Below are 14,701 nucleotides of genomic sequence, written 5' to 3' on the forward strand. Positions count from 1 at the left end.
GGGGTTCTGGTGTGCAGATTTATACCACCCAATCTTCTCTGTGGCTTGTGTGTGTTTCTGTAATGGCAGAAGATGAGAAGAGGGGTAGCAAACAGGAATTATGAAAGAAGAAGGACACTAAAATCTCTCAAGGTCTGAGGATTTCCAGGTGTGGGATAAAACTACCTTTTTTTTTTTCCCCCGCCACTGCTCTGCCCTCTAGGAAGCATCTGCAGTGATGAATTCCAGAAACGGTGACTTCTGGGTGTTTCAGATTTGGCCAGAGGAGTCTCTTAGCTAAGACCATGACTGTCTTGAACAACTGGAGATCCCAAAAGAACCTACATGGGCTCTTTAGGGTGGACTGTGCCAATTAGGGTCTTTACCAAGCATCTGAGAACAGACAGATGAGCTTTCTGTCTCTGGCCAGCAATCCCTTCTTGCCTTGGCTGCCCAGACCTGCTCCCCATGTGCAATGCCATTTCCTTCTTTCTGGTCCAGCCCCCTCCCCTCCTCAAGGTCCTCTTCAGCACTTCCTTCCTTCAGGACTCCTTTCCTATCTGCACCCTACTGAAATGGCAACAGCACAATTTGCAGATCCCCAGGAAAGCTGCTTCCTTTGGGAGAGGAGTGCCATGAGCCTTGCCTGATGTCCCAAAGGTGGTAGGTGACAGAGCCCCAGAATCTGTCTAGTGCTGCTTCCAGTCCCTCTCAGCCCTCAAATATTTCCTTGTGGGAAGCACTTTGCCAGGTAAAGCCTTCCTTCCCACTCAGAGGTATGGCTGAGACCACCTCTTCATCCCTTTCCTGGGTGCACTTTTATCCCCAGCTAGACTGGAATGGGTGGGAGGCAGAGACAATGTCTTCCCTTTGGAAGGCTCCTTCATGCCAGTGAGCTGCAGCAGTGCTTGCTGACATGATGAGACTCTCAGTTGGTCTGGACTTCCCAGACTTCTCACTCTAGAAGGCACAAGTTCTAGAACTGGAAATATTTAGATCTGAATTCTGACTCTGGTGAGACCTTGCGTAAATTACCTAAATACTTTGAGCATCCTCTTAAAACCCTAAGGTTATGAATATTCATGTCCCAGTGTTGTGGAAGACTGAGATGATAGGTGTGAAAAATCTCACAAGCAGAACAGCACTTAGCTTACTAGTCTCCTATAAAGGCCTTAGACAACCGCTCACCCCCGCCCTTGTTGTTTAAGGAAGGGTTCCACAGCTGCCAAAGTTTGGCTGTCCTGGTTCTTCTCAGAATTCCTCTCATCTCTATTGTTTCATATCATGAGCCAGGGGAGGCTTTGGCCTCTCTTCTCCACCAGATGGCAGCAGCCTGACTTCTACTGCAGGTGCCAGGCTCTGGGGACAGGAAAAAGATGTTCAGAAAAATATGCTAGGGAAGGGACTAGGAGATTGTTTGCAGCAACACCACAGATAAATACACAGGTTGAGGTGATCCTCTGAAAATGACTTCCTGATAGAGAATTCCTCTGGGCATCCGTGGCTGCAATCTACCTACTGTCCTGCCTAACTACCAGCCAACTAGTGCAACCCATCTCTCCACACCGGCTGGGTGGGGATGGGGGTCACCACCCACCAGCTCTGCTTTCACTCTCTCTTAAACCAGCAAGTCTCAGGGTGCTGAATACTCAGGCTTTAGGAGCCCAAGTTCAATTTTGGGAGTTTATCCAGTTGTTAATGAATCCATACAAGACCAAAGGGACATGAGATTTTCTTTCTGCAGCCTCAGGAGTTTCCTTCCAATTTCCCAAAGTTAAAGAGGCAAAATTTAATCTGATAGGCTAAGTGGTTAGGGAGGCTTGAGACCTTCTATCCTGAGGATGCTTCTCTGAATGAACAGACCTGAAAAGGATAAGTCTGGTATACACAAGTTGTTTATTCATCCATCTGGCCAGGGCTATAAGAACCTACTGTGTGCATTTCTGGGGCTAGGTATTTTAGGGGATTAAAAGCTGAATGGGATGCAGGTAATTTTAAAAGAGACTTAGTCCAAATGACAGGGGATTGGACCACCTATTTTGAAGTATTTTATGTTATTGTTTTCCTTCTTCTTCCTTCAGATTTCTGTTCTGTATTGTTTGACTCAGGCCAATAGTTAGATAATGAGGTGATGAAATGGGGAAGAAATATGGAAAAGGAGTGGTTAAAAGGGAGCCAGAGAGGCTTCCAGCGCTTGCCATAAGGAATCCACAGAGTGGAGGGTAGAATTGGCTGTGCTATTACTGATGTGTACAGATCTTCTTTTTTGGGAGGTGTGGGGGCCCTGGGGATGGAATTCAGGAGCACTCCACCACTGAGCCACATCACCAGCCCTATTTTGTAATTTATGTAAAGACAGGGTCTCACTGAGTTGCTTAGAACCTCACTTTTGTTGAAGCTGGCTATACACTTGCGATCCTCCTGCCTCAGCCTCCTGAGCCACTGGAATTACAGGTGTGGGCCACTGTGCCCAGCCAAGATCTTAAGGCAAAGCATTTCTTCCACCTCTGTCTTCAAGTTTCCTGGAGAAAATTAGCTGCATACTGCTTCATCTTGCAAATGCATGCTGGTTCCCCTCTTTCCCTCTCTCTCAGTGCTAAGTGTCAAACCTATCTTGGCCTTATGCATATTAGGCAAGCACTCTACCACTGAGCTACATTTTCAGCCCCTGCCTGATTTTTAAAATTGTCTTTAAAATAATACTTATGGCCACACATGATGGTGCATGCTTATAGTTCCAGCTTCTCAGGAGGCTGAGGCAGGAAGATCACTTAAGCCTACGAGATTTTTTTTTAATTTAACCAGGTATTGAACCTGGGGTGCTACCCACTGAGCCACATCCCCAGGCCCCTTTTGTGTTTTTGAGACAGGGCCTCGCTAAGTTGCTGAGGCTAACTTTGAACTCATGATCCTCCTGCCTCAGCCTCCTAAGCTGTTGGAATTACAGGTGTGTGTCACTGCACCCAGCTTTTGAGCCCAGAAGTTTGAGACTAGCCTGGACAACATAGTAAGATACTGCATTTAAAACAAAAGAAAACAAAAAACACCCAAAAAATGAATATTTGTGGTTTAGTACTTTTTATTTTCAATGACACAGAGAAGTATAAAGAATAAAACAGAATGAACCATAATCTCACGGCCCACTGGCAATATTTTAATTACATATTACATCACTGTAATGCAAACAGCACAGAAAGACAAATAATGAAAAGTGGGAGCCCTCCCCCGGCTTTTCTCTCATAAGTTCTTCTCCCTCAAAATAACCACTGTTAGGTTGCTGAAATTTCCTCCCAGAACAAAAAAAAAAAGTGATCCCTTCAGGATCACATATAACTCTGAGTCTATATGTACACGTCCTCTTCCATTGTAATTATTTGCACAAAAAGGAATCACTGTACACACTGTTCTGCACCTTACTGTTTTCATTTATTGAAATATCTTGGACATCTTGTCACCATAGCACATCCACCTCATTTTTTTTTTTAAATGGCTACATTGTTTTCTCTCATGTGGATCTGGGATGTTTTGTTACCACCAGTTGGCTTTTCTTGTTGCAAACAAAGCTGCCTTCCTTACATGCTGCCTGGATCTTAAAAGGACCCAGAGATCCCTGCTCATGGTTTTCCCATAGGCAACAGGATTATGCCCAGGGTCCTAGAAAAGGACCCTGCAGTGAGGGCAAGGGCAATGCTTGGGTTCCTGGAGCTACCCAGTGGCTTTCTATTGTGAATGTGTAGCTTTGACTTCTTTGGGGAAGTTGCCCTTCCTCTTCCTCCTGTTCCTAACAAGCAGGCTCTTGGCTGCTACCAGGCCAGCCCTCCAAGCACCGGCTACCCGGGAATGGAGTCCTTGCATCTCCCAGCTGGTTGAGGGCTTGCTGGATTAGAAGGTGAGCTTCCTGGGGTTCTTGGCTCAGGTCAGGGTTGCTCTGCTTGGTTGGTGTTCATGGTTGCACGGTGCAGCTCTGAGATTCACAAACAAACAGGAAGCCAGTCCACTTCCTCCTTGCTGGGGCTGTTCCCTTGTCCTTATCAGCTGGTTAGCCCAGCGAGGAAGAAGCAGCCCAGGATTCAGAGGGCAACTTCCTGGTAGAAAGATGGGGAATTCTTGTCCCACTGCCAGGATGGTCTCCTCTCCTCTGTAACACCCTGTTTGGCCAACTAACACGATCAAACTTAAGTTCAAATTTACCCCTGGGAAGCTTTTTTTTTTTTTTTTTTTTTTTGGATAAAGCCCACCCTGTTTGGATCCCCTTTGTCCCTTGGTTTTGAGACACAGTTTTTTTGAACTTGAGGTAAGAGCTCTCTAGGTGATGGTAGTATGAGAATATTTTATACTTTTTCTGCTTTCCCAGGGTCCACCCCACACAGCAATCTCTCTATTCACGGGGGATATTTGATAAATGTTTGTTGACTGAATGACCAATTCCCAAAGGGAAGCCAAACAGGGTTCCACACAATGGGGCCAGAAAGCATTGCTACATGGGACCCAGGGGGAGCTGAACAGAAGGGAGTGGTGAGGACAGTTATAAGAGTGTGAAGCAGAGGTGTGGCCCCGGGTGGAGGCTGAGATGAGAGCTACAGATACTCAATGTGGTCAACAATCGTCCTGCATGCCACCAGGCCACATGGAAAAGTGATTCCTTAATTGAAGAGTAACTGCAGACAGGAGACAGGGGGTACTGATTTTACAGGAATTTAAATTTTAAAAACACATTCAAACATAAATACAATGCTGAACACCTCTAATCCTTTGCAGTGTGACTCACAGTGTGGATTAGGATACCGTGGTGCCTCAGGCAATCATTATGACTATCAATTACTTTAGAGAACATTAGATGTGGGCCTGGCAGCCTGCATGAGTCACTGTCAGTTGTTTTTTGAAAAAAAAAATCTGATATCAACCTGTTTAGGTGCTACTGTTTTCTTTTTCAAGAAAGCTGGGTACAGAAACTGAACTCAAACAGACACTATGAAACCCTAAATGCCCAGTTATCTCCCAAATGCAGTTGTTTGGGTATCAAATGAAAGTTTCTCTATTAAGAACATGAATGGGGCTGGGGATGTGGCTCAAGCAGTAGCGCGCTCGCCTGGCGTGCGTGCGGCCGGGGTTCGATCCTCAGCACCACATACAAACAAAGATGTTGTGTCCGCCAAAAACCAAAATAAATAAATATTAAAAAAAAAAAAAAAGAACATGAATGTAGGGGCTAAGGCTGCAACTCAGTGGTAAAGTGCTTGCCTCGCATGTGTGAGGCACTGGGTTCAATCCTCAGCACCACATAAAAATACATGAAAATACTGTGTGTTCATCTACAACTAAGTACATGTTTTTTTTTTTTTTTTAAAGAGCATGAATGCAGGGCTGAGGATATAGCTCAGTTGGTAAAGGGCTTGCCTTGCATGCACAAGGCCCTGGGTTCAATCAAGAGGCAGGAGAATTGGGGAGCCCATGTAGGTGAGGGCGGAGTGGGGAATGAGGAGGGGTCAGTCTGGGGGCACAGACCTTCTGGATGAGAATGTGTAAGGAGGCTCTGGAGAGGGAGTATGGGAGTATGGAGCTCTCTGAGATTCATCTAAAAGACTGGGACAGAGCTGGGCCCAGTGGCACATTCCTGTAATCCTAGCACTCTGGAGCCTGAGGCAGGAGGATTGTGAGTTTAAAGCCAGTCTCAGTAAATCAAGGCATTAAGTAACTCAGTGAGACCCTGAATAGGGCTGGGATGTGGCTTACTGGTTGAGTGCCCCTGAGTTCTATCCCTGGTACCCCCACCCCACCTGGAAAAAAAAGCCAGCCTCAGCAACTTAGCAAGGCCCCAAGCAACTCAGTGTGACCCTGTCTCTAAATAAAATATTAAAAAGGGCTGGGGATGTGGCTCAGTGGTTAAGTGCCCCTGGGTTCAATCCCTGGTACCAAAAAGAAAAAAAAAATTAAAAAGACTGGGACAGGAGTTGGAGGTTCAGCTCAGTAGTACAGCAGTTGCTTAGAATGTGTAAAGCCCTAGGTTCAACTGCCAGCACCAAAAAAACCCACCAAAACAAAAAACTGGGGCAGAGGGCTGGGGATGTGGCTCAAGTGGTAGCATGCTCGCCTAGCCTTCGTGAGGCACTGGGTTCGATTCTCAGCACCATGTAAAAATTAAAAAAAAAAAAAAAATAAGGATATTGTGTCTACCTAAAACTAAAAATGAAAAAAAAAAAAAAAACTGGGGCAGACTATGAAGAAGCAGTTCTGAAAGTCCCCAGTTCCTCCAAAGGACACCATGCCTAAAATGGGGATCGGAGAGTGAACATGCCCCTGGTGCCTGTTGCTAGGATGTGTGAGGTTCAAGGTATTCCTTGCTCTTCCTCTAGCTCAATATACCATCTTGACAGCATCACTTGGAGAAGGTGAGCTCCTTACATGCCCTGAGCAGTTTCCAAATCTTTGCTTTGTTGCATGTTTATTCCAGAAACTGACAAGGGATAGCTCCACAGCAAGAGCAGGGCCAAACTGGGGCCAGGAATGAAGGAAGCAAACTGCAGCCTCGGAGGCTGGCCAGACACTCCCAGGCTTCCCAGCATGCCAGCACCCCTGCCCAGCCCAGTCCCCATTGGACAAGAGGAGATGAGTGAAAACCTCAGGTTAAAAATACCCAGTCTTTTTGTAAAGAGAAAGAGCCACAGGAAGGAAGTGTGTGAGGGGGGCAAGGCAGAAAAGAGAAAAAGCCCCAGAAGGAGGGAGAGTGAGATGTTGTTAATGGCCAGAAGCTGATCAGGTGGAGCCAGGGGGTGGACAGCCTCCAGGTATCTGTAGGGATGGTGGCTGCAGATGGGGTTTGATGAGCTTCACTTTCTTGGACATGGTTCACACAGTTCTTCCCAGAGAAATGATCTTGACCTACTAATACAAGGATTCAGATCCCTCTGAAGAGTCTTAGTTCAGGTTGTCAAGCAGGGGGCCCCCTCCAGGCAGTGCAGCCTGGGTACCCAAAGGAGAGTCTGTCATGCCTGTCACATTCTCTGGGGAGAGAGAACCATTGGGGTCATCAGACTCTCAGCCCTGGGCCGGGTGGAAAGGGTGTTCAGTTGGTCTTGGGAATAGCAGCCACTCTTGTCAGGGAAGGGAGAAGAGTGGGACAGCTGAATGCCACAGCAGAGAGTTGACCAAGCCACAGAGAGAGGTTGAGATCAAGACTCCAGGTCTGGGAAGCCTGACTCTGCCATTTTCTAGCTGCATGAACTTGCACTAACACAAAACTCTCTTATGCTTTAGTTTCCTCATCCATAAAAAGAGGATGACCACAGGTGGCCTCGCAGTATTGTGGAGAAGATTAAGTGAGCTAATATACTCACAGCGGTTGGAAAAGTATTTGCTTTTTACAAATTGGTTATTGGGGCGGGGTGGAGGGCAGTGCAGGTGATGGATGGAAAAGAAATCCTTGACACTAAGGTCAAAGGGAAGCTCTTCACAGGAGCCTGCTACCTACCAGACCTGGCCAGGAGGCAGCAGGTGAAAAGAGGGTCTAGAGATAAATAAGATCTGGGCCCCAAGTGTATTTGAACTACTAAGCAAACCCATTTCAGTGTAATCCAAGAATATTTAGCGGCAAGAGCGAAGGTGCAGAAAGAGGCGTAACTTTCTCAGGATTCAGTATTTGGAAGGGGCCAGGTAAGTTGCTCTGGTCCCAAAGAAAAGACCTGGAATGTTGTTCCGAGTAAGAGGGCACATGGTAGTTAAGGTGGCATCTTCAGGGTGGTTGGTTGGAGGTTTGGGAACAGGAAAGGTATCTGGGGGTGGCCAGTTTGGACAGGTCAGTAGGGACAGCCTTGCAATACCCTATCAAGAGTTTGTGCTTAGCTCGGTGTGGTGGTGCACATCTATAATCCCAGTGGCTCTGGAGGCTGAGGCAGGAGGATGTCGAGTTCAAAGCCAGCCTCAGCAAAAGCAAGGCACTAAGCAACTCAGAGAGACCCTGTTTCTAAATAAAATACAAAATAGGGCTGGGGATGTGGCTCAGAGGCTAAGTAAATTTAATCCCTGGTAACTAGCCGCCCCCACCCCCCAAAATAGTTTGTGTTTTAGTGTCTGGGTTGCATTCTCAAAGAGTTGCACTGTCCCATAGGCATGAGGCAAATGGAGAGACTAAAATGGGGAGAACCTGAACCAGATTTGTATCTGAAAGATTTTTTTCTGGCAGAAATGTGTAGGATAAATGATAGGGGAAGAGAACCATGGCCTGGAGGCCAACCGGTCCCAGCAGTGGTCCAGTAAGAGACAATGTGAGGAAGAGTCTTAGCAAGTGGGTTATTTAGAAGGATGACCAGGAGGAAGGAGTGCAGAATCTTCTGTGATTTGTAGTCCAGCCGCTGGGCATCTATTGGTGTCTTTAAAGTAAGCTTGAGATGACTGAGATGGCCAGGAGGGCATTGGAGGGGACAGAAATGGAAGCTATTGCCATGGGAATTAGGTGGGCAGGCCAAAGACTCCCTTCAGACCAGGTCTAGCAAAGTTTTACTATATTATTTTATATTGTGGTGCTAGAGACGGAACCTAGGATCTCAAACATGCTAGGCAAGTGCTCTCCCATGGAGTTACACCTCTAGTCACTCCAGTTATTTTAATGTGTGGATGAACACAAGAGTCAGAGGCCTTGTTCGGTATGTGAGGTGTCCTAAGGGAGGCACAGGAGAGGTGTCAGAGGGGCTGACAGGGCTCCCTCGCTCTTTAGTTCGTGGCCAGAAAAATCTCAAAGCATCTGGGTTTATTTTGCCTGGTTAAATGACATTACGGATTATATTATGTAATCTGAGCTAAATGAGCCTTTACAAAAACATGGGGTTTAAAAATACTTCTGCAAAGAAACTGCAGGTGAAGACCATCCTAAACCAGCAAGCATTAATATGCCAAAAAAACAAACAAACAAACAAAAAACCAAAACATACAACCTGGCCCTTCTCCTCACATGAGCTCTCTGTTGATCCCATTTACGAGATTAAAACAGTGATGATCTAGTCAGATCTACTATGAAGATGGCCAACATTTTTTTGTATTGTTACTATCAAGACAGTTATTTGAAACGTGGACCTCTGTGTCTTCCACTGCTAAATATGAACCTCATCCCACATCCATACTGTGTCTTGAGATACTAATGACAGCAGGTGGCTTATATAGGTTAGCAATAATCGAATATCTGTTTAGGGCATATACTCAAGTATTGTGACTGAGATGTCCCATTTGGGTTGGGGATTGTCATCTTACAAAGAATTTATTTTCGCAAAAGTTCTCAAGTCATGGGTTTTGGGTCCCAGGGAATGAACTGGTTTCCTGGTTTATCAGCTGTCCACATCTGCAATACTATGTGTTGCATTTACCTGAAAGAACAAAGGCTGCCTGTATTCTGCATTGTGGCTGCAATGGCTCACTTGTCTTTCATTGCCTTCATCCCTCTCTTCCTTCTAGAGATGAAGGAAAGATTAATTGAGCTCCCTGGAGAAAAGCTTTAAGTAAATACAATGCGTTGCCAAAGTTATTGTTACTATTATTGACAACACCTGTAGGCAGCGGTGGGATGTGCTGCTCCGGGGGGGGGGTTCCAATGCCCATCTAGGCCACACTCTTCCTCCACTTCATCCATTAACCATGTGAATCCACAGGTCCCTCTGGCCTGAGTCTTATGGACCATGGAGGCTGCTGGGGCTTAGAAAAACAGAAGCTCACAAAGGGTGGGATTGTCATTTTCTAAAGAGGAAAGACCCTACTTCCTGCTGCTCAGAGTCCCAGAGTGAACTGGATTGGTGACTGGTCGAGGAAAAACATTTCTTGTGTCAATCCAGGAGCAGAGACCTTCACTCAGGCTTGGGACCTGATCCTACCTGCAAAGGCATCTGGGAAAGGGATGGGACTTTCCTGACCTTTGCTCTCTTTTTTCTCTTCAAGAACACACAGCCAAAAGATTTTACTTTAAAATAATCATTTCTAACCGATGTGATTCTGCAATCTTTGTAATGTTTTGAACAGCCAATAAATAAATAAATAAATAAATAAATTAAATAATCATTTCTATTTTTTTCAAAGCACATCAGTGTGAGGAAGTTGACAGGGTAGGTATGATTATGCCCCACAACTTACGTCCAGCACTTATTTATTGAGCCTGTGCCTTGTGTGCAAGGTCCTGTGCTAGGCAGACGGAGACACAAAAACAGTGGAATTGTGGGGACACCAATGATCCTGTGGGCAATTTCAGATATGCATGTAACCACAGCACAAGATGGGTCCAGGGGCTTGAGAGGCTTAAGCCTAGAGGAACCACGGTTCCCCAGTGAGATAAGGATATGGGCACAGTTATGGAGGAGATGACTCTGGCCTGGCCTTAAAAGCTTGGAGGGTCTGGCCAAGTAGCAATGGAGGCAATGACATTCCCAAAGAAGGAACAAAACCCCTAAATGCAAAAGCATGGGCTATATATGCCCACCCGTGAGGAGTTACTTCTGACTGACCCAGAGGGTGAAGGAGAAACGTGGGGTTGGAGAGGTGTATTGGAACCAGACTCAGAACTACCACATGCTAAACGAGATCCAGAGTTTATCATCAGTGAGCAGCGTAAAGCCTTGGAAAGCTCTTGGGTGGGTGAGGCAACAAAGCCAAAGAAGTTAAAAACTAAACTAGGGTTGCCAGGGTCCTGTGGTGAATTAGTCTGTGGCCCAGCCAGGATTTTAACCCAGCTTTTGGATTGACACAAGCAAAACTTCTTGCCCTTGTGCTGACCAGACCTAGATGGGTCTGTGGGAAAGCGCTCCAGGCCAGGGGCGGGCAGGTTGCTTCTCTGGGAAACCCTAGAGCCTGAGTTTCCATGTAGCTGCGTGTCCTCTTTTGCTGTTGGCTTGGGTCTTGTGGAGCTGAATCCTCCCATGGGACCTGGGTGGTGGACAAGCCAGTGGCTGGACTGTGGTTCTTGGGAACCCAAGAGGGTTGGGCTGGGAATGGCAGAGTGTGGGATCACGGCAATAAAACACAGGGAGAGGAGTCCTTGCAGTGTCCTGGGGTGTGAGGCACACAGGGTGTGGGGCCCTGCATTCCTGGATGGTTAAGACGCCACAGCTGATGATTATCATCATTATTCCTGCTCTGACTTCTCTGAGCTTTCATCCTGCAGGACCCTGCCTTGCTGGGCCAGCGTCACCAACAAGCAAGGGGCGGGGAGGGCGGCTCCTGGCTGCGAGGGAACACAACAGGACCAGCTTTCTTCCCCAGTGCTGAACCTAACCTTGGAAGCACGTGCAGGAGAAACTGAGGCACAGAAGCAGGGAATGACTTGATGGAGGTGCTGTAGAAGAGACCACCTTCCCTTCCCTGCCACCACCCCCTCCTCAGTAGAACATGATTATCCTCCCTGAGTTGGGACAGATCTTAGCCTGGAGGGGAGCCAGAGAAGGTGTGGATTCTAGAAGAGAGAACTGGTCTGGGGCCAGAACAGCAGAGCTGGTACCCTCTGTGCCAGGTGCTGCGGGCATCATGAGGTCAGGCTCCTAGTTTCGCGTCTCTCTGGAAGAATCTGCCACATGGGTGGATCTTCCCCAAGCCCCTGAGGGAGGGCAATGCCGCAGACGTGCAAAATGACCAGCTCTCTCCCTTCGAGGCCAGATTCAGCATCCTGGGATAGGAAGAGCCTGGATCCCATAAAGATGGGCCAGGCCCAGGGGCAGAGAGCCAGACAATGGCGAAGAGACGGGGAAAGGCGTGTATGCATGTGTGTGTTGTGTGCACATTTGCTAACACCAGGCTTCCCGTGGTGACATGTCTCTGCTTGCTGAGATGAGATGAAAGAGAGAAAGACAGGCAGGGAATGTGAATGGCAATTTGAGGACTGGGTGAGGGGCTGAGTGGAATCCTACAGCACATTAGATCCTGTCCAGAGTGGGCACCCAGAGGAGAAGGGGGTGGTCTGCCAACTTCAGACTGAGACTCAGTTTCCTTCCTCAATACCTGCAGTCTACTTAAACAGTAGCCATCCTTGGGAACATCTTCTGACTTAAAGGAGAAGTGGGACACCCAGAAAAGTAAGAGGAGGAAGTTAGAGAAGGGAAAACAATAAGCAGGGCTTTGGTGGCCTCCATAAGCTCTCATATCTACCAGAGCCAGCCAGCCAGCCCAGCATTCATGTATCCAGAACTTACTCCGAAGCTACTATGAACAAAGCACTCTGCTTGGAGCTACAGGTACAGATGTATCAGACATGTCCTCTGCCCTCAGAGGCTCTCTGGTAAAGACAAATCTTCCTTCCTTGGTACTGAGGATTGAATCCAGGATCTTGTACATGCTAGGCAAGTGCTCTACCCTTGAGCTATATCATCAGTCCTTATTTATTTATTTAAATTTGAAACAGGGTCTGGATAAGTTGTTGAGGCTGGCCTTAAAGTTGAAATCCTCCTGCCTCAGTCTCCCGGAGGAGGTGGGATTACAGCTGTGTGCTACGGTGCCCTACTTCTTGCTGGTTTCTCAATACCCACCCAGCCATTCAGATCCCAGTCACAGAAGTCACCTCTAGCATTTGCCAGTGTGATTAGGAAATTCCAAGGCTCACAGTTCTTCCAGATCAAATATACCTTCAACCTCTAAGGCCTCTGCCTGCCTGCCTTCTGCTCTCGGTGACCTGAAGAACTTGCAGTGGTGACTCCCTGATGCTTATCAGACACAATTTGAACTTTTGGGGCTATTTTCCAGGACCCTCCCACACATTTCTCACTCTTATTACATAACAGTGTCCCTCCCCATCCCCAAGACAGGAGCATTTGTATTGTAACTCTTCACGTGTGAACAAGAAGGAACACCTGTTTGTTTGTTTGTTTTTCTTTTAATGTCTGGTATTATTTTATTTTTTTTTTAATTTTTGTAGTTGTAGATGGACAGCATACATTTATTTTATTTGTTTGTTTTTTTGTGGTGCTGAGGACCGAACCCAGTGCCTCACACATGTCAGCAAGCGCTCTGCCGCTGAGCTACAGCCCAGCCCTGCAACACCTGTTTTAAAGGAATCATTTTCATGTTTATCATTGATTTATTGAACAGCTCCTACGTACCAGGCACTGTGACAGGTACTAACACAGCTCTTTTGGTGACTGAGAGAGACAGGCCTCCTGCTCTGGGGGAGCCCATGATCTAGTAGGGAAGACAAACACTAACGATTGAAATAGAAGGTAGTGAAAAGACATACAGGGCAACATGTGGAGTCCCTGAGAGTCCTGATGAGCTTGGCTTTGGGTTCTTCACACTGTCGCAGATCATACCTTGCTGGGGAGAAATGTAGAATGTTCCAACAGGATATCCACATGGCAAGGCCCAGAAGGCACTGGTTGCCAGTCTGTTCTACCCCTATGGGTGAGGTCTCTCCCTTCCTGAATTCCTGTCCTCTGGAAGTGGCATAGAAACCAGGGACAGAATTTAGAATCTAAGAAATTCACATTAAAACAAACCCTTTGGACAATGAAATTATGAGAGGCTACAAAAGCTACTCAGGATTTCACCGTGTTAGGAAATACCAGCCCAGAGCACCTCCCCTGAAAGTAGCCATCATTCAAGATGTGAAATCTACTCTCCTCTGTTCTGACTAAACTGCGGTGACAGGTGGAGACTCACCCACGAAGAAAGCCTCTGACCCTTCGCATGCAGTTGTTTAATGGGGAGTCAGAGTTTAACCACTCTAATTGAAAAAAAAAAAAAAAAGCCTTCCAACTCTCTAACCAAGGTGAGATGCCCGAAATTCCACCCTCTTGCTTGTCTGCCATTGCCTGTGGAATGGAGAAAACAAGGCCAGGTTATATTGCCTTGTATATTCTCTACTCCAAATGCTCCATAAAAACTCTTATAAAACTGACATAAAAAGGCTTTGTGGGACTGGGTTTGTGGCTCAGCAGTACGGCGCTCACCTAGCACATGTGGGGACGCTGGGTTTGAGCCTCAGCACCACATAAAAATAAAATAAAGGGCTGGGGATGTGGCTCAAGCGGTAGCGCGCTCGCCTGGCATGCGCTGGGCACTGGGTTCGATCCTCAGCACCACCGAAAAATAAAAAAAAATAAAGATGTTGTGTCCACCGAAAACTAAAAAATAAATATTAAAAAAATTATATCTCTTAAAAAAATAAATAAAATAAAGGTACTGTGACCAACTACAACTAAAAAAAAAAAAAACCTTTTGTATGGATGATCCTCATTTTCTCAAGTGTCAACATCCCATATGAACATTTTTTAGAGGGTGGATGGTGATTGGAGAACAGATAGAGGGCTCAGACATGCTGACCCAAAGCCTCCCAGAGCTCTCCTGTGGCCCTCTCCTAAGTGGGAGTATTCTCACCCACCTGTTGCTTCTGTCACCAAGGCACATTGGCCCCCAGGTGGAACATTCCTGGTGGTGGAACTGGGATGGATCCCAAGTATGCCAGGGGAGACAGCACTATGCATATGAAGCATAGCTTTAAAATGTTCCTTTTTAGGTGTGCCTGGCAAAAGTGAAAGTGACTCAGGCTCCACAGTGAGAGGCATCAGAGAAATAAAGCGTTCAAAGCCTGCTGCCCTAAGTGCGTGGAAATTTCCTAAATCAAAGGGCAAATCTCTACAAAGCAAGAAAAGTTCTTCCTTCATCCTTTGTTTTCCTTCCTTCCTTTCTTCCTCTCTCCCACCCTTCTTTTTCATTTGGGGGGGGGGGTGCTCCTGGGGATTGAACTCAGGGGCACTCAACCCCTGAG

The sequence above is a fragment of the Spermophilus citellus genome, assembly GCF_964194105.1.
Source record: "Spermophilus citellus genome assembly, chromosome: 17".
In the NCBI taxonomy this organism is placed as follows: Eukaryota; Metazoa; Chordata; class Mammalia; order Rodentia; family Sciuridae; genus Spermophilus; species Spermophilus citellus.